The sequence below is a fragment of the Carassius gibelio genome, chromosome B18 (genome assembly GCF_023724105.1).
Source record: "Carassius gibelio isolate Cgi1373 ecotype wild population from Czech Republic chromosome B18, carGib1.2-hapl.c, whole genome shotgun sequence".
Classification (NCBI taxonomy): Eukaryota; Metazoa; Chordata; class Actinopteri; order Cypriniformes; family Cyprinidae; genus Carassius; species Carassius gibelio.
In genome coordinates, this window is record NC_068413.1 from 4,107,799 (window position 1) to 4,133,676 (window position 25,878).

Below are 25,878 nucleotides of genomic sequence, written 5' to 3' on the forward strand. Positions count from 1 at the left end.
TGTATCAGTCTATATGTGGATGATTCTACAGGGAAGAATCTATTCATTCTGAACGTGTGTGTGTATTATGTTAAACGGTACACTGTTCAAATTAAAGGTTCTTTATTGGCATCAATCATTCCACAAAAAAACCTTTACCATCCATGTAACCGTACAGACAGACAGACAGATTAATATATGAACTGTATTGGTTCATATATTTCATATATTTTTCATATATTTTGAAAAATCTACATATCAGAATGATTTCTGAAGGATAATGTGACACTGAAGACTGGAATAATGATGCTGGAAATTCAGCTTTGCGTCACAGAAATATATTTCATTTTAAAAGTATATAAAAATAGAAAATAAATTTTTAACTGTAATAATATTTCACAATATTTATGTTTATACTGTATTTTTGATCACATAAATTCAGCCTTTCCATCAACATAAAAAAAACCACTTATAAAAACATATAAACACACCAATATGTACCCTTTAACAATTAATATAAATAACTGAAATAAATAAAAAATCTTCATCTAGATTGTGAACTCAAAATATCTGTAAAAATAGGGCACAATGTACTGTATACTTTATTACGTTTTATGTCTTTATTTTTTACAGGCGTTTTACCACTATTTTGAATTTTACACTGAATTGCATCGTGTTTTAGAATTAGATGTCTGTAAAATGTATGGATAATGTCCCTTGTAATGAGCTGCCAGAACTTTTTCTGTTATCTTATGGATTTATTGTTTACACTGGTGGAAGCTAGTGAATAAATCAGCTTATGCAAAACTGGTGCAGCTGTCCAGTGAATCTGCCCCTTTAGTTGTGAACGAGGCTGATTTGTCTCAGTGAATCAGATCTGTAGATCAGGACCAGTCCATTCCTGATTAGTCCAGTCTGTTCTGGTTTCTGGCATCTAATATACAGTTCTTGGTGTTGAGTCTGATTTATAACCCCATACTGTCTGCCTGGATATTCAAACACGCACGTTTCTGTTTTCTATCTTTAAACGGTCAACTGTGCTTCAGGGAAGAAAAACAACATTATTAATTGTATATTGTAAAGAACAAAAGGCTGTAGAATAGCACAAGAACTGTCATTGTGAGACTGTGCACCATCCTTCATGTGGTGGGAGATATTCAGGCTAAGACCCCATATACCAGAGGCACTAGAGATGCCTGGAACCAAACAGCATACCAAGTGTTTACTTACGCAGTGTTTTTCTATTCTCAGTGTATTCAGCTCTTCACATAGATGGGAGTCAGAGTGAGGGAGAAAGAAAGAGAGAGAGAGAGAGATGAATAAGAGATCCCTGCGGACGCTGCACTGATATTAATGAGAGCCCTGGATATTATTGCGGCCAATTTCCTCATCCAATCAGATCGTCTGCTAGCTGAGTGCTCAGGGTTTCCCTTTAAAGCGAGCAGTACATCAGACCTACAGAGAATATTGGCTTTTACAGCACCAGTGTCCCATCAACCTAAGGACACACACACACACACACACCAGGAGGAGTGTTTAAGGAGAGTTTTAAATGCTAGTGGTGTTCAAAGTGTGAGTTTCTCTTCTGAAATCTGATTCAGTTTTTCAGACAGCTCATTCAGACAGTTTTGTCTCCTCCCCTTCTCTTTATATGGTCAAACATAACTTCAAGGCTAATAGTGTTTTTTTTTTTTTTTTGGACAGAAATATCTGCCAAATGAATAAATGTAAACCATTTTCTTCTTTATTTAACATTATTACATATAATTAAAAATTTATAAAATATATTTTTTTCAACACGGAAAGAACATAGAATAAAAACGGTTTGATACGGTTTTGATAAGGTTTTTCTTTCCAGCTACAGATTATGCTTAAATAATCTGAATTTATATGATATGATACGATATATGATATATGATATGATATGATACATGATATGACAGCAAAAAGTTACAAAAACTTAAAAGTTAACATTGTTGATTGTTTTAATATTTTTTTTTCCAACAACAAAATTGTGATGAAACAGTATTATATTATTTATTATTTAGAATAATATAATATAATATAACAGATAAAAAACTAAAAAAACTAAAACTAAACCTTTATTAAAAGTCCAATCAAATATACTTCAGTATATCTTTAGCTGGACTTCGGCACTACTTCCGTACAAGCCAAAAAGTTGTTATACATTAATATCTCACATTAGCAGACTTAATACCAGTTTTGTATATCAAAGGTACAATTGCAAGGTATTTTTATAAAGCGAGTAAACATTTAAACGTATTTGTAGTATACTTAAAACATCATACATGTATTTCAAATACATTTTAGTAAATTTTTTTCACTTGGGTAGTGATTTTCCCATTTTCTTTTTAGACAAACGATCTAATAATACATGTAATAATACATGTAAATAATTTTCACTATTTAATATTATTAAGTGCCAGCATCTGGCACTAATACTGCTTAGCAATCAGATGATCACAAAAGTTTTTCTCTCATTTTGAAGAGGAGCATAATAACCAAAACCGAGAACCCCTGATTAAATCGATAAAGTATGAGTAACCATGCAATCTTGTGAATAGAATCACAAACTTGTGGGCTTCAGCATGACTAAAGCATTGTATTGACCAATCCGAAGCCAAGACTGGAATTGCTCATTTTATAACTCTCCAGTGAAACTCACACACAGAAAAAGAGCAGGTGACATTTTAATCACAGTCTTGTGTAAATAAAAGTAAATCTAATAATCAGCTTACATAATTAGAAGTATACAAGTATTTTATTTAATATATATATATATATATATATATATATATATATATATATATATATATATATATATATATATATATATATATTAGTTTTAGATATCAGTGGATCAAAATAAGTGTGTGTGTGTGTGTGTGTGTGTGTGTGTGAGAGAGAGTGTGTGTGTTGTTTTTGACTTGAGTACCACATCCCTGAGAAGGTTCTGAGGTGAAATTTGTCCATAATGAGATTACTATAAAAATGGCTCCATTATCTGCATCCCATTCCTGCCAGAGTGAGTAACTCTCTCTCTCTCTCTCTCTCTCTCTCTCTCTCTCTCTCTCTCTCTCACACACACACACACACACACACAATATACAAGGTGCAAGAACTGTAATAGAAAATAGGCCTGTAAAACACAGCTGCAGATAAAGATCAGGGTGGAGTATCAAGGTGAAGACATTATTAACTGCTACTACATCAATTGTACAACTCAATTAAACATCTGTCAGCCTACAACGTCTGCACATCTCCAGTTCTTTTGTCCAGGAGAACAAGGCCGTAAAATGTATTTAGGCAGGATGATTTCATTTTTTGTACTTCAATAATGAAGTACAGGTACAAAATGACAAGAAACATAATGAAGACGTTACAAGAATATTCACGGTTATTTTATTTTTTTCTGCAGTCAGAGAATGTCACAAAATCAAAGTTTCTGGTTGGAATAAAGCATTAATTTTACAAAGAGCGGTCAATCATATACTCAAATGGTTTTCTAAAAATGTCCACATAATGACAGTAGATGAACTGTGACAGAAGTATGAACATGTTCTGATCTCAAGGTTAAAGCATCGTTCTCAGTTCAATAGAAGTACAGTTCCATTGACAGCATCTGTGGCATATTGCTGGTTAACACTGAAAATAAATGCAAATTGCTGCTCAGTTTGAAAAAAATAATTTTTCTGTATAATATTGCATTTGCAAAGGACATCTACTGTATAGTGGAAGACACTGCAATGCAATCTATGGTAAAATGTAAACTGCTTTGAGAGTATAGCCATTATAGCATTATGAGCAATCACTAAACATGAATATGAAGTATTACCCAACATTTACAATCCTGTCATGACCAAAAAAAAAAAAAAAAAAAAAAAAAACGTATATCTCATGTAAGGATAGTAGAAAAAGAAAGCTATCCACAATTATCTGCTCATTTTAATTGCATACCTATTTATGTTGATTAGATAAACTATCATTAGTTCTTTAACAAAAATATCCATCATAATTTTGCTTCAAAGCCATCTGCAATATCTTTCCCTATAGACTTTAATTGAAGAAGTGCTACTTTAAAACCAATTCCAGTTTCAAGCTGAAATGAATGTACAGTACCTGGGATGCCACAGATTTGGTTAACACAACTTGTATTGAACCCAGGCCATTACTTACTGAATGCACCATATCAGCTTTTCCTTTCAGAAGGAAACATGGAAACTCAGCATTTTCTGTGGCAGCTTCATCTGAATCTAATCATGCTCCAAATACTCCTGTTAACATTATCCCGTAAATACCTGTTAGAAAGTTACAATGTCAACGCAAACATGGAAATAATTCTAGACATTTATGTGAGCAAACAATTAAAAATAAACAAAGCGCCGCAGCTCATGTGGGATAGAAATTTCAGACTAAATTCAAAATTCAGTGTTTTTGGTTTATTTTTCTTGTAGAAAAGCAGCTTTATTGAAGAAAAATCATGAAAACTGTATAAGATATTCAGTTTTCACTTTTGAATGATTAATTAATGGTATACTTTTTTACACAGTACATTCAGTGTTGTAAAAAATACATTAAGCACTGAGTCTTGGACTAACTGGTCCCAAATCTAGTCGAATACTATTTAGAGAAAAACACGTATGTATTCAAAAACTGATGTTGAAGCTCTCAATCAGGAATTTTGCACATGCCTTTACGGAAAAAAAAATCTTTGTTTATTCTTTCTTGACATTTGAGAATGTTTCTACTGTTGTATTTTGTTAATTCACATTCTTCCATTTTCAGATGAACGAACAGATTTCAAGCACTCTTAATCATGATACAGAGTAACCTAACAGCTTCCAGAAACAAATCTAACCACTAAAGAAAAAAGGACATTCACATTAACCGTATTGACTAGATAACTTCCCCCATTCGTGTGTATCCTCGTTTCAGAACGTATATCAGGTGTTAGGTATCCTAAACTATTTCCTTTCGCTTAACCACATAAACACTGACTCGCAGTAAAGCGTTCCTAAACACCTTTAACTTGCAAGACCAATAATCTATAGCACAATCTTTGGGACTGTACAGTGCAAGCAACCACCAAGGCATTTATGGATTCAATTAAATCCCAAATTGATTTTGTAAGTGGCCAAGCAATTAGGAGTGGATTTCAGCCTCAAATGGAGCATGGTGCACCGGTGGCTTTGATCTCAGGGAGAACTGAGCCAAAAACCAAGCACACACGACAAGACTCAAGCTGGTCAGCCTTTCCTGTTTCAAGTATGTGACTAATCTGTGAGGAAAAAGCCAAAGACTCAAGCCAACTCGCAACTTTCTTTTCAAATGGCACAAATACTATGGAAACTTCACAACCTGTCCTCCAACCAATACGCTTGTATAGGTCGTTTGTCCAAATCCCTGAAATACGACCCATCAGAGCGTATACTACAATGGCACCCCTATCGGCAAAAGGTCGTTTTCATATTAATGTTTTGTACTCTTTTATTTGCCCTCTGGTTTGCGTTTCGTGTAGCTCAGTTAGTAGATTATTGCGTTAGACCTTGTTATGTAATCATGCTATCACGGGTTCGATCCCAGGGAACGGACTTGCACGAAAATGTATATGCTCAATAAATCATAATTTAGCATGATTTCTGTGAGGGTTAGGTTTAGGGGTGGGGTTAGGTGTGGTCATTCGAACGAATAAGCCACCTACAGTAGTAAAATACGTAGGAAATACTGTGAGATCGGTGTAAAACGCCCACACATTGCATTTAAATAAATGTGCGTTTTGATTGGTAATGACGTTATACGTCAATTCATGACGACAGACGCAACGCGATACTGTCATTATTTTTTACTTTAAAACGTAAATATAGGTCGTAATAAATGCTTGCACAAACTACCTATATGGTTGTTTTTTGTTGGAGGACAGGCTCAAATTTCAACATAAGGAAGTTAAATTGAAATTGAAATTCAAAGAAAGTGAGAGATTGTCTATAAATGTATTATCAATATACTGACTGAAGGACAGCAAAATAGTACAGAAAAATAATGATTGAACCATAGATAGAATGGTATAGATAAAATGACTTAGATTAAATAAATGATAAGTAGATAGATAGATGGATGGATGGATGGATGGATGGATCGACAGACAGACAGACAGACAGACAAGTGAATGAAAAATGGAATGACAGAACGATAGAACAAAAGATAGAACAATAGAACGAACGATAGAACGATCATTCATCCTGACTAACAAGAGAGCAGCTGAAAACATCAGCCAATGAGATCACAAGAGAGTGGAGAGAAAAAAAGCATTGCACTGCCACCAACATCTCAAACACCGTTTCATCCATATTTTTCAGCTCATTTCTTGGAAATCAGCGCAAAAGTGGCCGCATAGCCCTTCCTACTCCTTCATTTCAGAGTAACAGGCCATCACCTGCAGACTCGAGACGGCCAGAGCCGAGCACCGCCGCTAGAATGGAGTCATCATGCGGCGCAGTCAATTCAGAATGCGTTACATTCGCTACTTTTCAAACACACTTAATTCACACACTTTAACTCCAGAGGACACGGCTGCCTTCCCAAACAGACCAATAACAGCTCGGAGTCACGTCCTTAGCGGCAGTCAATCAGATCAATACCGCACAGGGCTCCGTACAGAGCGCTCATTCTTCTCATCCTCACGTAATGACCTAACACCCGGGGAAAAATGAGAGGTTCCTCCTCTCCGCGCTCCCGGTGGAGGAAATTAGTCAAGTAAGCAATAGGGTTTGAAAGGCTATTGTTGTTGGCATGGGCTCCATTTCAATAGAGCAACTGAAACAAAACAAACGGCTTATTTCTCGGCATTGAGGACCCTTAGAAAAAGCGGCATGGTGAGAACACACAGACAACAGGTTCACATTTGTAAACTGACAGAAAGGCGCACAACAGCTGGGTTTCAATGAACATCTACGTATTAGCATTCATGGAAGATATTTAGGCTCTGTAAAGTAACTATTGGACTGTACGTGTAACACAGGGTCAATAGCAAGTCGCACCAGATACAGAAACAGTGAGCTTTATTCTCCAGATTTTAGGGCAGTTAGTAAAAGAGTCACAGGTTTTTCGAAGGAACATTAATCTCAACAAGCATAACATTAAATAAAACAGTAGGCTGTAATTTGACATAAAAACAAATAATGAATGCTAAACAGAACTAGAAATGGAACTCTTAACTGGGAGACAACCACTCGAGGTCTGTCTCAAGAAACGCAATTTGTAATTTGGCGCCACTTGCACAGTTATCAAAATGTTCAATATCATTAGTCTAAACGATTCCAGTTACTTTAATGAATCCTTTCGTAGAAATAAATATTTGGGATAAAATGCAGTTCCTCTACCAGTAAATTGAAAACAATTCTTGCAAAAAAAAAAAAAAGGTAACAAAGATTTTTTATGACTTTTTAGTGAATGCAATCCAATAACTTAACTACATATTAAACAAACAACAACTATATATTAACTAAAAATGTATTAAACCAAAAGAAATGGCAATATATTTTATTCATTAATGTTTTTAAAATACTGCTGACAAAGGAAATAAATGATGCACATCTTTATCTACATTGACTTTAAGAGGTAATTCACTGCTTATTTTGTTTATTTATTTAACCTATAGAGTTGCTCCCTTTTGCCAGAAGTGTAAGGAAATTCAACTCCCACAATGCATTGGACAGCACCCATCTGTCAATCTGACTGTCCATGGGCAGGGACACAAAAATGCAGAAGTACAAACCTTAGTTTTAACAAAAGCCCTGGAGCAATTTGTCTCACTGGCAAATAAACTAGTAGGTGCCGGTAAAATGGAGAAGGGTACACATTTATCCTTATACTACAGATGTATTGGTTGAAAATTGGCAAATCTAACAGTCTAACAGCTAACTGAACTGCATGTGTTTACTAAAAAGAACTGATTAATTTGTCATTTATAACTTTAAGTAAATTGTTTTGTAATCAGACTATATTGGTTTGTGCTATACACTTCTGAATCACTACAAATAACTGGCTTATTAAAATCATTCATGCAGGATTTGAACATCTGTAGCTGTGCAGTGGCACCACTGAATAGTAGTGCAAAAAGGTTCAGTTAGTTCAGTATATGCATTGACAGAAGAATGCAGTTGCAAGAACCGGTATTGTGTTATTTAAAATGAAACTGGTTCTGAATAAGTTCATGCTTCCCAACCCTATTAATAAGCAGAAAGGACAGCAATGTGGGTAGCTAACAACAGCATGCAATTCACAGAAAGCCCAAAAAGACTTCAGTCACTGTCAGATTAGCATATTCTCATGAACTAACAACACAATTCTGATAATGAGAATGTGCCACCATCATTGTCGAGTGCACTGAACAATATTGACACACAGCATCAATCAGATCCCCCATGGAAGTAGATGATGTTCTTTCTCTATGATGTTCTCTAGAGCTCTGTTACATTTGAACCAAGATCACGTAGCTTTGAAGAATGGCGATTTAAACCAATCTTAAAGCGAGTGCAGCCGGACATGTTGATTAGTATGGAAGTTGTGTTCATGCAGGCTGAGCGGAGAAACTAAATCTGACCTTGCAGGCACACTGCTTTAATCAGACATTAATTAGCAGATGAGCTCTGACGAGCTTTCCCCCTCTCGTCCTCTTGCGGGTGCTGCTCCGGCATATTGTGGGGATGAAACCAAAGCAGAAAGATGCACACACACACAAACACAGTGATGATATATGAGCTAGGATTTAAGTGGGGCTAACAAATATTCAAGATTTATTTTACAGTCCAATAGAAATGCATTAGAACGCTGGTGGAGCGAAACATCTACTTAATGAAATTAAAATCAAATACAGATAAGCAAACAAGCAGAAAGAGACTGAGATTGCGTTCCTGCTGTGGCAGCCATATACACATACAGTGGATGCAATAACAAATTAATAAGTAACAGTAAAAAAACTTAAATAATTAAAACTGAACTCTCGTAAAAAGTTAAAAAAAGAACAGCATTTATTCAAAATAGAAATCCATAAGTCTTAACAAAACAAGTCTTAAATATACATGATTAAAACACATCCTTACTCAAAAAATTTATTTTTATAAAGAAAAAAAGAAAACATTTGTACTTATCACAAACTTTTGAACAGTAATGTATGTTGTTACAAAATATTTATATTTTGAGTAAATGCTATTCTTTCTTTTTTTTAATTCAGCTTGGCATCACAGGAATGAATGTGTGTTTGTGTGTGTGTGTGTGTGTGTGTGACCCTTGACCACAAATCCAGTCTTAAAGGCAGGGTAGGTAAAAAATTTATAAACAACTTTCTTCCAAATTCGTTTAAACTTTCTATATATATCAATGCATAATTAAAATGTAAGTACTCTGATAAAAAGAGTATAAAAATCGAGTGACTCTAGACCGTTTAATCTGTATTAAACACAGCTCATTATTTCCATTCGGGACGAAACATAGGATTGGCTTAGGCGACTGTCACTCTCTCGCAACCATGGCAACCACACTTTTGCCACACATGACCTGCCGTACGTTTGATGTGAGGAATTCAAGAGGCACGGATCCTAGGAATACCAAAACAATTGTAGAGAAACAGCAAGCAAAATTCACAGTACCGGCCCATGCAGTTAGTGAAGGCAAACCAGGCAAAAAAAGGAAGACAGTAACAGTACAAGAAAAGGCAATGAACAAAAAGTCTTTGGATAAACAAAGAAATAAAACGTGAGTTAATATCGGCATGGCTTTCCAGCGATGCGAGAACTGAGGGAACTCAAGGGGCTGAAAAGTGACTCCTTGATGGCTTTATTTCTGCTGGACAGGTAAATCTTTATTTTTGTATTTTGATCATACATATTTTTTTTTTTATTTTTTCATGAAGCATGTGTCATTAGCACACGTAGCTGCATAATATAGCTAACATAACATTACTTAGCGAGCCGTAGTAGAGACGATAAATAATCTATAGGCCTAGCTCAAGATGGCTTTGGAAGGAGCCCAGAAGGGAGGGGGTGGAGTGAATGGAAATAATGAGCTGTCTTTAAAACAGTCGTGAGAGGTCTACAGACACTCGATTTTTATACTTTCTTTTTCAGAGTACTTACATTTTAATTATGTATTGATATATAAATAAAGTTTAAACAAATTTGGAAAAAAAGTTTTTTATATATTTTTTTACCTACCCTGCCTTTAAGTGTCCATTTTTCGAAATTAATAAATTTAGAATAAATAAGCTTTCCATTGATGTATGGTTTATTAGGATCAGACAATATTTGGTCGAGATACAACTCTGGAATCTTAGGGTGCAAAAAAATCTAACTACTGAGAAAATTGCCTTTAAAGTTGTCCAAATGAATTCTAATCAATGCATATTACTAACCAAAAAATACGTTTTTTATATATTCATGGTAGGAACTTTACAAAATATATTAATGGAACATGATCTTTACTTAATATCCTAATAATTTTTTGGCATAAAAGAAAATTGATAATTTTGACCAATACAATGTTTTTAGGCTATTGCTACAAATATACCACAGCGACTAAAAAAAATGGTTTTAAGGGATAGCATCCCTTCTGGGTCACATATATTAATCTATTTTGTGTTCCATTCAATTATATTCCAATGTTTTGTGTTATACCTACAATATCGTAGACTGTAAAAAGTGCTGTCCTGACCAATCAGAACATACGATCAAAGCTATACTTTTTATAAGGCATCTGCTATATAACGATGCTGTATATCCAGGCTTCATTAAAAAAGTATTATCGTGATGATATACCGGACAGCGTCCTGTTTATGACATCTGCTCTCACCTGCCTCATTACAGCAACACACACATCACAGAAGGTCCTGATGGTGAACTGCTGGGGAGTTGGATCTAGCAGCTGTGTACCTGGGTCCCACTGGTACAGACCACGAGCTAATTATAGGAAATTATTAAGATTTATCTGTCTCACTCTCTCTCTCTCGCTTTATAGAGCCAATGATCTCATCAACCCTCTCTTCTCAAAGTTAATCGCCAAACTGACTTTTGACTTAATTAAAAGTCTCACTCAAACAAACAAGTACACACACTGTTAAATACAAACACAACATGCATTCTATTATAATGATACATCAGGATCATGATTAAAACTGCAGTAAAAGTGTGGCAGTGTATTTAGACGGCTTGTTTCTTCATTCCGTGAACTGTTAATGAAATTATATGCATGCACACATACAGTGTACTCCAAAAGTTTAGAAATGCCATAGGCAAAGTTGGTTTTTGAAAGATATTACAAAGCATACTGTACATCCCTATCATTAAGTGATGAGTTTGCATTGATAACGGGCTTTGAAACTACAAAATTACGAAAACATATTTTATAAAATAAAGATTTTAGGAATCCAGAGCTTAGAAATAGTAAAAAACTACAGCTATAAAGCTATGAAATATTTATGACATACAGTACAAAATGTGATCTCACTGGTCAGTTGTTTCAATCAGTGGAGCTAATTATTAACATTTTCAAGATATATTAAACAAAACTTCTTTATATATATATATATTTTTTTAAAAATTTTTAAATATTGGAATATTTCGCAATATTACTGTTTTTAATTAAAAATCCCGTATTAAATCTAATCCTGTAATTAAACTAACTATTGCTTATATATACAGTATTGCCACTATAACCATATGTAATAAAAAAAAATAATCATTGTTGCTGGTCATCTATTATAATTCCAAGACTTTATACAGATAAGGAATTACACTGACATTGTCTAAATCCTTGTTTACATTTCTAAACTTTTGGAGGACGCTGTATATCAGCTCACACCAGGTCACTCGGATCACAATCTGGCAATATCACAGAAACAGGGGAATAATACCTATATGCACCAGCTCCAGATGCTGGAGAAGGTCATCAATGAAAAAATATGGAAATGAGTGAACTGTGAAGCTGGTTTTAACACTGTTAAGGACAGTACTAGCAGGTTCAGATTCACTTAACCTTTTAATTCAGTCTTCACGTCCCCAGGCATTCACGAACACACACATACAACTCGAACTGTAAAGCTCAGAAATGCTAGTGGTGGGATTTGTAACCGTGCCATGCGGCCGGAGATGCACAGACACACTAATGAACTCTGCTGCTGACCAATAAATCACCTTCTCACCCACACCTGAACAACTTCACATGTCAGATTCAAGGCCCCCAGGCACATATAAGGATATAATGAGGTGAAGAGTGCAGCAATAAGACTAGAAAATACTCAACTGTCTGTCTAAATGACTTAAGTGTGCACTAATTTGTACATAACAGAGCTATCACAATGATGGTTAGGTATGCATTTTTTTGTGCAGACATAAAAAAAGGTATTACATCTGTTACAAAATGAGATAAGGTATCTGATCAGAAGAAAACAAGAAACTGGGGTATTCTTAAAAAAGAAGGACAGAACTGCATTGATAATAGTCAAACACTGAGATTTGGCTTGGCTTTGTTCAAAGTCCTTAACACTAAATATTAAGCATCTGCTATTAATTCAGATCCAACATCTTAAAAAAATAGTTCACCCAAATATAAAAATTTGCTAAAAAATCTACTCACCTTCAAGCCATCGAAGATGCAGATGAGTTTGTTTCTTCATCAGAACAGATTCAGAAAAATGTAGCATTGCATCACTTGCTCACCAATGGATCCTCTGCAGTGAATGGGTGCCGTCAGAATGAGATTTCCAACAGCTGATAAAAACATCACAATAATCCACAAATAATCTACTAACGTCTTGTGAAGCGAAAAGCTGCTTAAATAGGAGTTATATAAAAATAAATATGAATCCATAATTCTTTCTTCAGTTAAAAAAATTATACAGTGTGGATTATTGTGATGTTTTATTAGCTGTTTAGAGTCTTATTCTGACGGCACCCATTCACTGCAGAGGTTCCATTGGTGAGCAAGTGATGTAATGCTAAATTTCCCTAAATCTGTTCTGAAAGAGGAAACAATCTACATCTTCAATGGCATCATATCAGCATTTTTTTTTTATTTCATCACTATTTATTTAACGTAAGGACTCAATTCAGATAGTATTATACATCCTTTCAGTCTTAAATGTTCGGTAAAACAGATGCTTATACTTAAAAAGTTGAACAAAACTATTTGAAACTGTCCAACTAAGAAAATATTCTAGAATATTTTATTCCTTTGAATGTGCCATTCAAAATCAAACTGACAGCATCAATACTGCTCTGTCTCTGATTGGTGTCTTAACATTGTAAACATGCTTTTGCATTACAGTTTGACCCTAGCAACAACCCAGAACACCTTAGCAACCTCAAAGTAATGTGATTAAAATCACTCAGTAGACAGGACCTCTATTTAGTGTGTTTAAAATAGATTAACGTTTAATATTCATGCAAAGAAATGGTATAACAACAGCCCCATGTCCAAAAAAAAAACATAGTAATACCACAGTACAGTTATAAAAGTGCATGTTTTCCATCTTATCGTTCATGCTTATCAGTTAACAAAGTGCCTGATCATTTTACGCTGTCTGCAACCAGTTTACTTAAGACGTCAAAAACAAACACCCGTCTCTCTCACCTCTCAACAAGCGCTGACAGGAGAAGCTAAAAAACGCAATTAGCGCTGAAAAGCAACTAGCAGCTCTATTATGCAGAAATGCTAATCCATCTCCCACCGAGGAGGCCGTGTTGGAACAATTAACAAGTGTATGGTGTAATTCCTCTGTTTGATATTGAGATTTCGCAGAGGAGGGACTTTAATCAAGATCAATTGCTTCAGAGCAATCAGGCATTTGCCTTGTTTTGTCCAAATGTTTCATTCATTCCATGGATCTCTAGGGATTCTCTCAGGAAGAAAAAAAAAAAGAAAAGAGTAATTGTTTCTTTCTTCTTCCTTTATTAACACTCCAACCAGTTCAAATGTACAGTAAAGATTTAAATTGGAAGTCTTAGCTGAAATTGTACAAATCAGCAAGCTAAAAAAAAAACTAATAGCAGAATTATTCAACCAGCCCCACAGGAAAGAAAATTCACAAATGAGATATTTTTTTATTTCACAACTGTTTCTTCTAGATACCAGTGGAGACTTTGCTTACCTCTTCTGCTTTCAGTAAATCTCATGTGTTTCCCCGGAAATGTCAAGAACAGATATCAACAAAGTCTTAAAGTGATAGTTCCCCCAAACATGAAAACTCTGTCATCCTTTACCTCAAGCTGTTCCAAACCTGAATGAATCTCTTACAGCTGTTGAGCACAAAAGAGGACATTTTGAAGAATGTTGGCAACCAAGCAGTTGATATTAGCCACTGTATGAATAAAAAATAATTAAAAATACTATGGATGTCAATGGTTACCGTCAACAGTTTGGTTTCCAACATTCTTCAAAATCTTTTCTTCTGTGCTCAGCAGAGAACAGAAACTCATACCGTATTTTTCGGACTATAAGTCGCACCTGAGTATAAGTCGCATCAGTCCAAAAATACGTCATGATGAGGAAAAAAACATATATAAATCGCACTGGACTATAAGTCGCATTTATTTAGAACCAAGAACCATGAGAAAACATTACCATCTACAGCCGCCAGAGGGCGCTCTATGTTTTCAGTGTAGACTACAGGAGAACTGAGCAGCATAGAGCGCCCTCTCGTGGCTGTAGACGGTAATGTTTTCTATTGGTTCATTTCTCTTGGTTCATGTCAAATTAATTTTGATAAATAAGTCGCACCTGACTATAAGTCGCAGGACCAGCCAAATTATGAAAAAAAGTGAGACTTATAGTCCGGAAAATACGGTACATGTTTGGAACAACTCAAGGGTTAGTAAATGATAACAGAATTTAAATTTTGGGGCAAACTATACCTTAAATTTGCTTTGTTTTGACATGATACACAAAAGTCTGCATTCAAAAGTCTGAGATCTCAATATAAACTCTCCCAGGAGTAATGTTTACATTTAAATTACAAAAAAATCTCTGGTTTGGGTGAACAATCCTTTTAATGGAAGACTGCCATCATTTTCTCTCTCAAGTTGTTCCAAACATTTATTCAGATATTTTGGAGGTAACCAAACAGTTGCTGGTAGCCACTGATTTCCATAGTATTTTTTTCCCAAAAGGCTCCAACATTTGACATTTTGAAATATCTTCTTTTGTGTTCATCTGAAGAAAGAAACTCATACAGGTTTGGAACAACTTGAGGGTTAGTAAATGATGACATAATTGTAATTTTTGGATGAACTATCCCTTAAAAATGGTCAATAGGTAATGACAGTTGAAATCACTCCCCAGGGCTTGTAATGGCTATACAGAAGTCTGCTCGTGACACATTCACAACACTCAGTGTTACAGAGCACAGCATTAAAATCATCTTTTGCCGTGCACAGGTCCAAACCTCACTCGGAGAGAAGGCCAGTTATAGACTCAGTACTGGCACAAATCATGAGTTTGCACCTGTGCACTATTAACTGCACCCTCCCTGAGGACCGTTCGCTCAGATGAGGCTTTTAACACATTAAACCTTCGGAAAGTCAGGGAAAAATATCTGATTTCTTCTAGCACTCCATCTTCATGCTTTTCTTCAGCATATCATAGAGTGATAGTAAAGAGAAGGCTGCTATTAAGTCTATTACATGTTAAATTACTTAAATGCCTTTACTCTCTTTTTCTCTCTCTAAATACAGTAGATCTCTATATGCATATATCTATATATATCTATATCTATATGAAAATTTTGCCATCACAGGAATAAAATACACATTAAAATTATATTACAATATAATTACAGTAAATATAAACATATTAAATATAACCTTTATATTGTCATAATATTTCACAATATTAATGTTTTGTTCTGTATTTTCAAATAAATGCAGCCTTGGTGAATATAAGAGATTTAGTTTTTTGGGGGGTGGTTATTCAGATATGTACAGTAAATGTGCATATTTTTTTCGTCGCCCTCAGAGTATTCACACCGCAGGCAGAGGTGGCGCGGCAAAACTGACCTGATCAACCAGTAAAATAACACATTTTCGAGTAATAAATACATTTATGTTTCACAATCACCATATGCAAAAATAAAATGCATGAAAACACATCACTTTTACAGTTTTTGTCCAAACGTCAAAGGACTGTTTAAATTAAACTAGAGGCATTTGTTAACTTTAAGATTCGTTTTTATCATGTAAACTACCTGTATGTGGCATGTTCACTGTACATATGTGTGTGGGACAGAGGGGCACACGTCACATCACAACAGAGTATGCTGGCCATATAATACATCAGTGCACATGGCACACAGGGTTCGGAGAACGCTGGAAAATAGACAGAATTGACAATACTCATCTGTATTTGCAGTTCACAAGCTGCAGTTCAGCTGCGCGCGCCAAAAGCTGCCAGTATGAAAGCATAATAAGTGTGCGTGCTGCTTCTGCTCTGCCAAAGCACTGCTTACGCATTGATTTCAGTCAACATCTCCAACAACATCTACTTGTATTAAAATGATGTCGTTGTCAACGTTTTGATTGATAACTTCATCTGCCAGAGTCAACATCAGATCTTTTACTGTAGCACCCTTAGCCATCGCTCATGATACGAAAAACAAGAAAAAGGCGCCTAAATTAGAAAGACTAAAGAAATCAAGTTTGAACGGTGACACTGCATGCTGAGTGACGTGCCCACAACATTAACCCTGAAAATTAAATGTGGAGCGTGGATATAAATGAATAAATAAATAAATGAACGAATAAATAAATAAATAAATAAATACATAATTAAACACATAAATGAATGATTGAATGAATATATATATTTTTTTTTTCAGCATTTATGCATTCATTTATATATTTAATTATTTCATTATGTATTTAACTATATATATATATATATATATATATATATATATATATATATATATATATATATATATACATTTATAACATTTATAATACAATATAGTTTTTTATATATATAATTTTAAGAATGTCCCCAAAAGGAGGCTTTGTTAAGTTTAGTTCAATTTTGGCTACAAAACTGTGCCTAAAATTTAAGTATGCATACATACAGACAAAATGACAGACATTTCCATTTTCCTCTCGCACTCCCTGTTTCTCTCTCTATCTCTCGTTTTCCTATTATGGAGGCCAACTTTGGTTCGGTTATTTAATTTAAATGCCATACAGTCATGTTGAGATGGATGGAAGTAATTCCACTGATAATGATTTTGATAATGAAAAGACTGAGAACGTGTGTGTTTATGAACAGCTAGACCGACCAGCTGCTCAAGGGACGAGCTGAATATATTCTGCATATGGAACATCTCTCTGAACTGCTGGATTTCTGTGAATTGTAGGGTATCCCGAGACGACCACTCCATCCTGCCGCACAGAGAGAGAGGCACAGAATGGTCACATCGCTCAGTCCTAATGTGCTTACGGAGTCATGCATTCATTAACGTCTAAAACAGCAGAAAGACCATTCTCCGCTTCAGAGGGGGAACCGAATCAATTCATTTCTATTCCATTTATTAGCATTAATTCACACAATTGAACAGGCAGGACAAAGCCATTTTCTCCTGGCATAACCAGTCCCCAAAAGGAACAGAAGAGGAACAATAAAACAGAGATGATTATGCAAATTGTACCAACAGGTATATCAAATAAAAACTATGAGAGACATAATAACTTGGTTCCAAATCTAGCAAGCTGCTCAATAATTGTGTGCATTATGGGTTTTTTGTTTTGTCTAAATAATGTTACATCTAGGATTGTTATGTCATGATAAATGGCTACGCACTGAATACACAAAAAAATCCATTATGAAGTGCACTTCCTCCTGGGTCTCCAGGCTCTTCTGTGATTGATAGCTTCCTGACCAATAAGCATCACCCTCCTGTGGCCTCCATCAGCGAGAGTCAAAGGTTGTGAAGTAGGTCATGTTTGCCTGACGTGTCCAATGGCATTTCTATGGTGACGGCTTGTTAGAAAGGACTGTCAAGGCTGGTGTGACGCAGCCCCGCTCCACCACTGAGCGCTGTCTTGGCTCATTTAACGCCCTTTCTCTCAGTTTAACGCTGCTGACATGAAAACTCTCCCTTGGCAACCAATTTAGACGCCGCAGAAGAATCCATTTATTAATTAATAATCACTAATACTTGACGGAAGGATAGCAAGTGTTTGAATTCCTGCTTGATGCGAGTCACTAATGAACACAAAGTCTTTCATAGAGACACATGACACAAAATGAATCAACTTCTAGTTCAGCCATAATTTCTTCAATATCATGTCATTACAAAGATTCCTGTGGAATGCTAAAATAAAATAAAATAAAATAACATTTTATTTCATTTTTGTTTTAGTACCTTAAAAATAAAAATAAATACATTGCTAGTTAATACAATTTAATAATTAAATAATACTTTATTTAATAAATAAATACATTTAGAAAGAAATAATATTAAAAAAGCGCATTGCAAAATTACTAAAACACTGAAACTGCAATTATAATTAAAGCTAAATCAAAATTTGTATAAATAATACATTTTCTATATTGATTTTCCACGAGTATTTTACTAGTATTATGAATTATGCATTTAATCTGGTTGTGTTTTAGGGTTGAACATAAAGTGAATGATACAATATGTTTTTCTACTAATTTTTTTCTTGCATTGTATAAATGCCATATAAGTAATACTAAAATAACACTGATCATAAATTCTTAAATGATGCTTCTGTTTCACATGGTTTCAAAGATGCACACAGGAAGCACAATACATTCAAAAAAAGATTATGCCGCTGAAACTGGGTGTTTTTAATTGGCTTCCTTCTTTATTAGTCATGCGTTAAAGACACTCCACTTAACACCAACAAAGTTCAATTAAATTTAATAAACACCTGCATGCACGCGAATGCACACGTGCATGCCTAAACGCACAAACAACAAATGACTGTGTTGTGTCTGACTGTGTGTGTGTGTGTGTGTGTGTGTGTGTGTGTCTGTGTTCAGAAAAAGCAAATGCAAGGGTGAGAATATTGTCACATACCTGCTGCTGGACTCAAAATAAGTGCACTAAAAAAGCTTGACATCAGCATGTGTCCATGTGCAACTTGAGACTACAGTACAGGTGAGAAGCACAGTGTGCTCACGTTCCCTGAGCATTACATTAATGGTGCTAATAGGATCACGCTTACCATCTGTTCCTCTAGCATGATGCACACTATAAATAGCAGGAGACTACGGGATAGCCCAGGTACTTCCTCGCCTTAAAACTGATCTCCTGTGTGTCAGGCAAAAGATCAGGGGTCAGGGTTGATAAAGGGTGAGCCAAATTAGACTAATTAATTAGCATCTACTAGCAGCGTGGCTACAGATGTAGTGGCTTTAAGATGTTTTTCAACACTTTAGAGTCAAAATCAAAACCCATATTATGCAGTGAGAGTTCAATAGATTTTTAATGAAAAGAGACAGACTTATAATTAATAATCATAATAACAATAATCAATATGCATTCGAATCATAATTCAAATGATCAATATTAATTGCTTCTGTGCGGATAAATAAAATAAAATTATGAAAAAAAAATGTGCAACAAGAAATTGCTAAGAATAAGACCAAAATTCTTTTTAAATTAAATAGATTCCATTTTTATTTCATATTAAGTGTGAAGATGTGGGTGAAAGCACAGCTGAAGGGTTAGCTTTGGCACAAACTCAATATTTTCCATAGCAAGTCATTGCTGGCTGTTTCTAGACATTGCTGTGCCTGTAATGCAGCTATGGGCCGTTCTGGGTAATTACCGGAGCTCAGATAGGTTAGGCTATCCTCAAATAGCTTTGACCTAGAGCCAGCAGCACTGCGTTCAAATCATAATTCAAATGATCAGTAAAAACTGTTTCCCCATGTGGAGTCCATGCCAGCCATCTATCTTGTGTTTAACAGCTTAGAAAGAGAGAAGAGAATCACAATATGTCTTGGTGTTTAACAGACGGGCCGTGCAAAACTCAACCAGAGTGCAGTGACTGCATCAAGCTAAATAATTCACAGCCAAAAGAAGCCCCTTCTCCACACTGTCCCATCAGTCTTTCTCTCACACACAACTTCTGTGTGTCTGTCTTTCCCTCCAAAGAGCACATCAGAAACTCACTGTCACACTGTGATCTACACAGCTGTCAGGCACTTTCCACAGTCCACTAGCCACTGTTGAGGCTCTCCGTCAATGTAAACAGGTGCAAAAGCAGCTTTGTCTACATTTGCCAATGGACAGTACTTGCCTTGACTGATATCCTGTTCCCAATCTATACACACGTATAGACCGACAGATGCAACAGGGGTAGAGAGGAAAATCAGATGCGAGTTAAAAACAGCATTTCATTACAATACCATTTTGCAATGCAATTTTTAATTTTTCTTTTGTATGCCTGGAAAAACACATTGGCATATGCCAGCATCACACCATAGAGGGTTTATAAGTTCCACCTCATTCGCTAGAGGGAATAAACAAGGAAATCAGACACTCACATCACGGAGAGTTATCTTGACTTAACAGGATATTACACTGACTATAGTAGCCTGTACAAACAGCTTTCAAAGGTATGGTGGTTAAACATAGGGTCAGATCATTTCATTACTCTTTAGATCCTTTCCATGGCCGCCCACTTCACAGACTGGCTGATTCACAAGGGCATGTTCACAGATAATCACTGTTGGTATTTCCTGTTAGGATTTGTGAAATGCAAGAGGGAGAAAACAGAAAACGTGCTCTTCTCTTTTTGACAGAGTTATAGTGTTTCTCAGCTTAACATATCACTTGTTCCTCTAGAGGGGTCATGAAGAACTATATCACGACTTTTCAAAACGAAACAAAACAAAATCAAAATCAAAATAAAAAACAAAACAAAACAAAACAAAACAAAACAAAACAAAACAAAACAAAAAAATAATTCAAATGGCATTGCATTCAAATCAAAACTATCCATCCATTCCGAGATGAAAACCTTAAACATCAAGTCATATAGTAATCTTGAATATATTTTTTATAATAATAACAACAACAGCAACAACGATGATTTTGAATACTTCATTAAATTAGATAAAATGCTCTCAGACCTCATAATAAATAAATGAATTTTTGCATATTCCTTTAAATGTGAAAATAGTTGCTCTCTGACCTCTTTACTGTCACCGGCCACACAATGTTAAGACGCAATCAGCAGTACAATTAGATAACTGACCCCGGGCTATTAAACCCACCAGATCCCATGTCATTTGACCTTTATCTCTATATACAAAGAAAAAGACAATGAACGAAAGTTTGAGTAATTGTAGAAAAAACAAGAGGGGCTTGTAAAAAACTCCAAGACAGACAGAGAAGCGCACAGAGAATATGATACAAAAAATGAGTGACTGGACACCAGACAGAGCAAGAAAATGGCAAAGAAACACAAGAGAGATGAGTAAAGATGGAAATAATGAGTCGAGTAGAGGACGGCACTTTATCCTTTCATAATATTCCAGTCTGTTTGTGGGAAAGTGAAGTCAGAGATGTTGGAATGAAAGAACTTTAACCGTCTAGTGCATTATCAAACACACAAATCTACACACTTGCACAAATACTTTTTCATCCTGCATGTCATCTGTGATGTGAAAGTATTGTGGAGGAAATGAAAGTTTCTTCTCTACGCTTTCCTTCACAGGGAGCCGTCAAGACGAGACACTAACATGAGACACGCTGACAGGGCCTGCGTTCAATGGGCAGACGAGTTAGAAAGCTATAGAAATGTATACAGAGCACACAATAGTGATATTTCATTGCTTGTTTTTACCAGGCTCAACCCAGCAGCTTTATATTACTTCTTAGCCTGATCCTGGAGCTGTGATTAAACCTGAGCAATTCTACTTGACCTTCACCCGATTCTACTGTAGCGGACAATCATCCTGATCGATTTCAAGAAAGCCTTCTAACAAGGCAAGTGTAAGCTAAGTGATTGTTTTAGATACACTAAAGGTTTGGAGTCAGTCACTTGTTTTTAAAGTAATAATACTTTTATTCAGCAAGGACACAATAAATTGATCAAAAGTGACTGTAGAGACTATGTTCCAAAAAATAAATTGGTAGCACTTTATTTTACAGTCCTATTCCTCATGTACATACTATGTACTTATTATAGTAATTACAATAACTATGTAATAACTAGGTACTAACCCTGAACCTACCCCTAAACCTAACCCTACCCCATGTAGTTACCTTGTGTTACCAGAACTTTCTTAGATAAATACACTGTAAGTACACTATAAGTACATGTACGTACACGTACTGTAAAATAAAGTGCAACCAAAAAATGGATGTTCATCTTTAGTATTTCATCTTGAGTAATCTTGAAAATCATCTACTAAGTCATCTTGAATAAAACAGCTCCATATTTAACAAAGCACAAAGACCTGTAGTAGAAGCAATGCAACACGTATTACAGAATACAGATGTTTGATGCGCATTACCTCTATTTTAAGGAGGTGCAGTTGTGTTCACTTCAAAATGAAAACTGAAAACTTCTCATGAAGAGGATTTCACCTGTTTGATACCGATACACCAAGTATCATTCCAACCACTGATTCAGACCACCAGAGTCAAAATCAGGATTCAACTACCCTTAAATCTAGTGAACTGATGTGCAACACTGCATCAAATAAATCCTTAATACTGATATGATATGTCGTGTTATTTCATGAAGAACTTGACTCTAAACTGACATCCTTGAGAGAGAAGCTTAGTTTGCTGTTAGTGGTGAAATTGAGCTTCGATCTGACTGCTCAACACATTAAGGTGCAAATGACGGTCCTGAAGGGCGTTCTGCAGTTGTCTAATGCAACAATTCTGTCCTGATTATATCGTCTTCAGCAGAACTGAGCCTAGCGCACAGAAAATAACATTACAGAGGAGTTTAGGTGTCCTCACTTGTTTCTGCAAAATGAAGAGACAGCAGAATAGTGCAGTGAGGGAGGAAGAGGAGGACAAGAGAGAGATGATGATGGAAAAGATCAGTAGATTGTGAGCTTTCTGAAATAATCAGATCTACCACGGAGCCATTACTGGTTTAGGCAGCATCATTTCTGAAGGTACGAGCAATTTTCTTCATGTTTTCTCTGCTTTCTCTATGTGACGTGCATTCCCATCACATCTGCAACACCTGTGTATGTTCTTCTGCAATTTCTTCTATTCGCTGCTGAAATAATCTCATTAAACAGCATTGTTTGTGTTAAACTGACATAAACCAAGGTTCAACAGTAAGAATTGTATTTATTTAATATTTCTGCTTGCTCCGTCAACCAGTGGCCTGTAGTACAAGGCTAGTTTCAGTTTTTATCCAAATAAGTTCATGTTTAGTTTGAACAAACTATGAGTTTTGGGGCTTAAGAAGATGGGTTGGTTTTGAGTGTTTGAGAGTTTCTACGTCACTTTTTCCATAACGACGGGTCGTCAACACCAAGCTTCGTTGCAATTTCTTCCTAGAAATGAAATGCTTTCTCTGAATTTTTAAAGTCTCTGTGAGCGATCGACAGGTGTGGATATATTTGTCCCAGCTCAGCTAATCGACACTCCAGTGTATTTAGGAGAAGTTATTGTCAGACAACGGAAATGAACCAAAAAATCTGAACACACCCACTGATTGCGTAACCGCCACGGACCAATGGAAATGGTGTTTAGTAGCCAAAACGAACTCCCCCTGAAAGTTTGCCTTGATTAGTTGTTTCGAACTGCCAAAACGGCCAAATTTTGTTCAAAATGACGTCATATCAGTTCGTTCTTCGATTTAGTTTGTATATCAGGGCCTTTACTTTGCAACTCTTAGTTTGTTCATCTCGCTTCGTGTTACAGGCCACAGTAAACTGCTTGACAAAACAAAAACAAACAAAAAAAACTTAACTGATGAAAAAATTTTAATCTTTAAAATAAGACAAAAATATAAGAACTTGGAATCTCTGTGTGGTTCTAAGGCCAAACTCATGCACTGAACACGAAAAGAAAAGAAAAGAAAAGAAAAGAAAAAGCAGAGCTCAGTGCAGCGTGTACGATCCAGAGAGGATTTCACGAGCACTGATCTGTGAGCCAAAGCACCTCAAATTCAGAGTTTGAGCAGAGATGAAGGATCTTTTTCAGTACAGACTGTACTAGTGACTAGTGTCAAGCTTTTGATAATAAATCATACAGCAGCTGATGACTTTGGGACATTAGTGTCATAAAAGACCAGTTTATAATGACTGTAATCCTGGATCCCAACCAAAGTCTACAATACCTGGAGAAATCCATCAGTAGCCATTCATCTTGGTTACTGCAGAGCCTCCCAAAAGTAGTTCACGTAAAATGATGCTTTCTGAAGCCATGATGGTAAACGTTACAGTAGTAACCAGCCAAATTTGGACTTCTTGAACTCAACAATGTCAAATAATCAATCTATTACTGCCAATCACCTTACTAGCTTTACATTTAAAGACAAGCAGCAACATAGGTTGACTGTTTCTTTAAATACGACCCATCAGGTGTTGAAGCTGCGATGTGGAGGTGAACATGTGAACAATGGTCCGCAGGTATTATCTGAGGATCAGGAATCATAAAGCACTGATATTTCCTTCTGCACGGGGAGTATTTGGTACATCCTTTATAGAGTAACACAGAGCAAGGTCCTCAGATCGTCCCATAATCTCAGGACAATCCTGGGTTTAACTGCAGAATCCTCCAAGGTCGTAGACTCAAGGTGTTGAATCGGATTCAGTTTTAAAGTGCAACCTGCAAACTTTTACACACAGTCAGTAAGAATGAGCACAGTTCTGTAATCAGAGTGAACCTCATCCTCTGAGATTCGTCCCAGCAGAAGTCTCTATAGTTATCGACCCACACAGCAGACGTATGATTGAGCCAGAGCATCTGAACACATGCTCCTCAGTGTACGCTGTCTCCTAGAAGTTTCATACAGTTTCCCAGTCAGAAAACTCCAATGGAGAGACTGATTTTGATTGACTATATCATTTATTGTCAGACAGTTAAAGCTCTAGGCTTCTGAGATGTTTTTTTTACACTGGTTAGAGTTAGACGTGTCAGTTGAGAAGCTAAATGATGATTAAATAAATAAATGATCATTTAAACTATTTTATTAAGTATAATACTGAAATGCATTATATTAAAAAAAAAAAAAAATATATATATATATATATATATATATATATATATATATATATAAATTGCAGTCGAAGCTTACTATGACAAACACAGCAATTATTACAAATATTATTCTTATTACACAAAATAATTATTTTATAATTTAATACACTTTCATACTTTGATATTAATTTGAAATATTCAAAATATATGAGTGTAGCTGAATATTTTGCTGGCTTTTTTCCTTTGACTCCAACTGCAGCAATGTTTACAAATATTATTAATATTACACAAACAGTATTTTATTTTTTAATTTATGAAACTTTTATACTTAATTATCAGTATTAAATATTCAAAATACTTTAATGCAGTTGAATATATTTCCCTGGCTAGTTCAGTTTTTTTTTTCAACACACACACACACATACACACTAGGGGTGCTCCGATCAAGATCGGCCGATCGTTATGCGCATCTCGTCAGTAAAGCCGGTTTTCTAATGCGTGATTATTTTTTGAAATCACGCAGCTGAGGGAATTAACCGCTGATTAGAAAACCGGCTTTACTGACGAGATGCGCATTAATGATCGGCCGATCGTGATCGGAGCACCCCTAATACACACACACACACACACATGCACGTACACACACAAAACTCAACTTAGTAATGTAAAGCTTTTAATCCAATTCCAGG

The 25,878-nt window shown here is 35.6% G+C and overlaps 1 protein-coding gene across 1 annotated transcript in view; it reads right to left on the reverse strand.

Annotated features, from left to right (window-relative positions):
* Positions 1–25,878, reverse strand: part of LOC127977142 (SH3 and multiple ankyrin repeat domains protein 3) — a 270,804-nt gene that overhangs the window by 212,194 nt on the left and 32,732 nt on the right. The gene's annotated exons all lie outside the window — the stretch shown is intronic.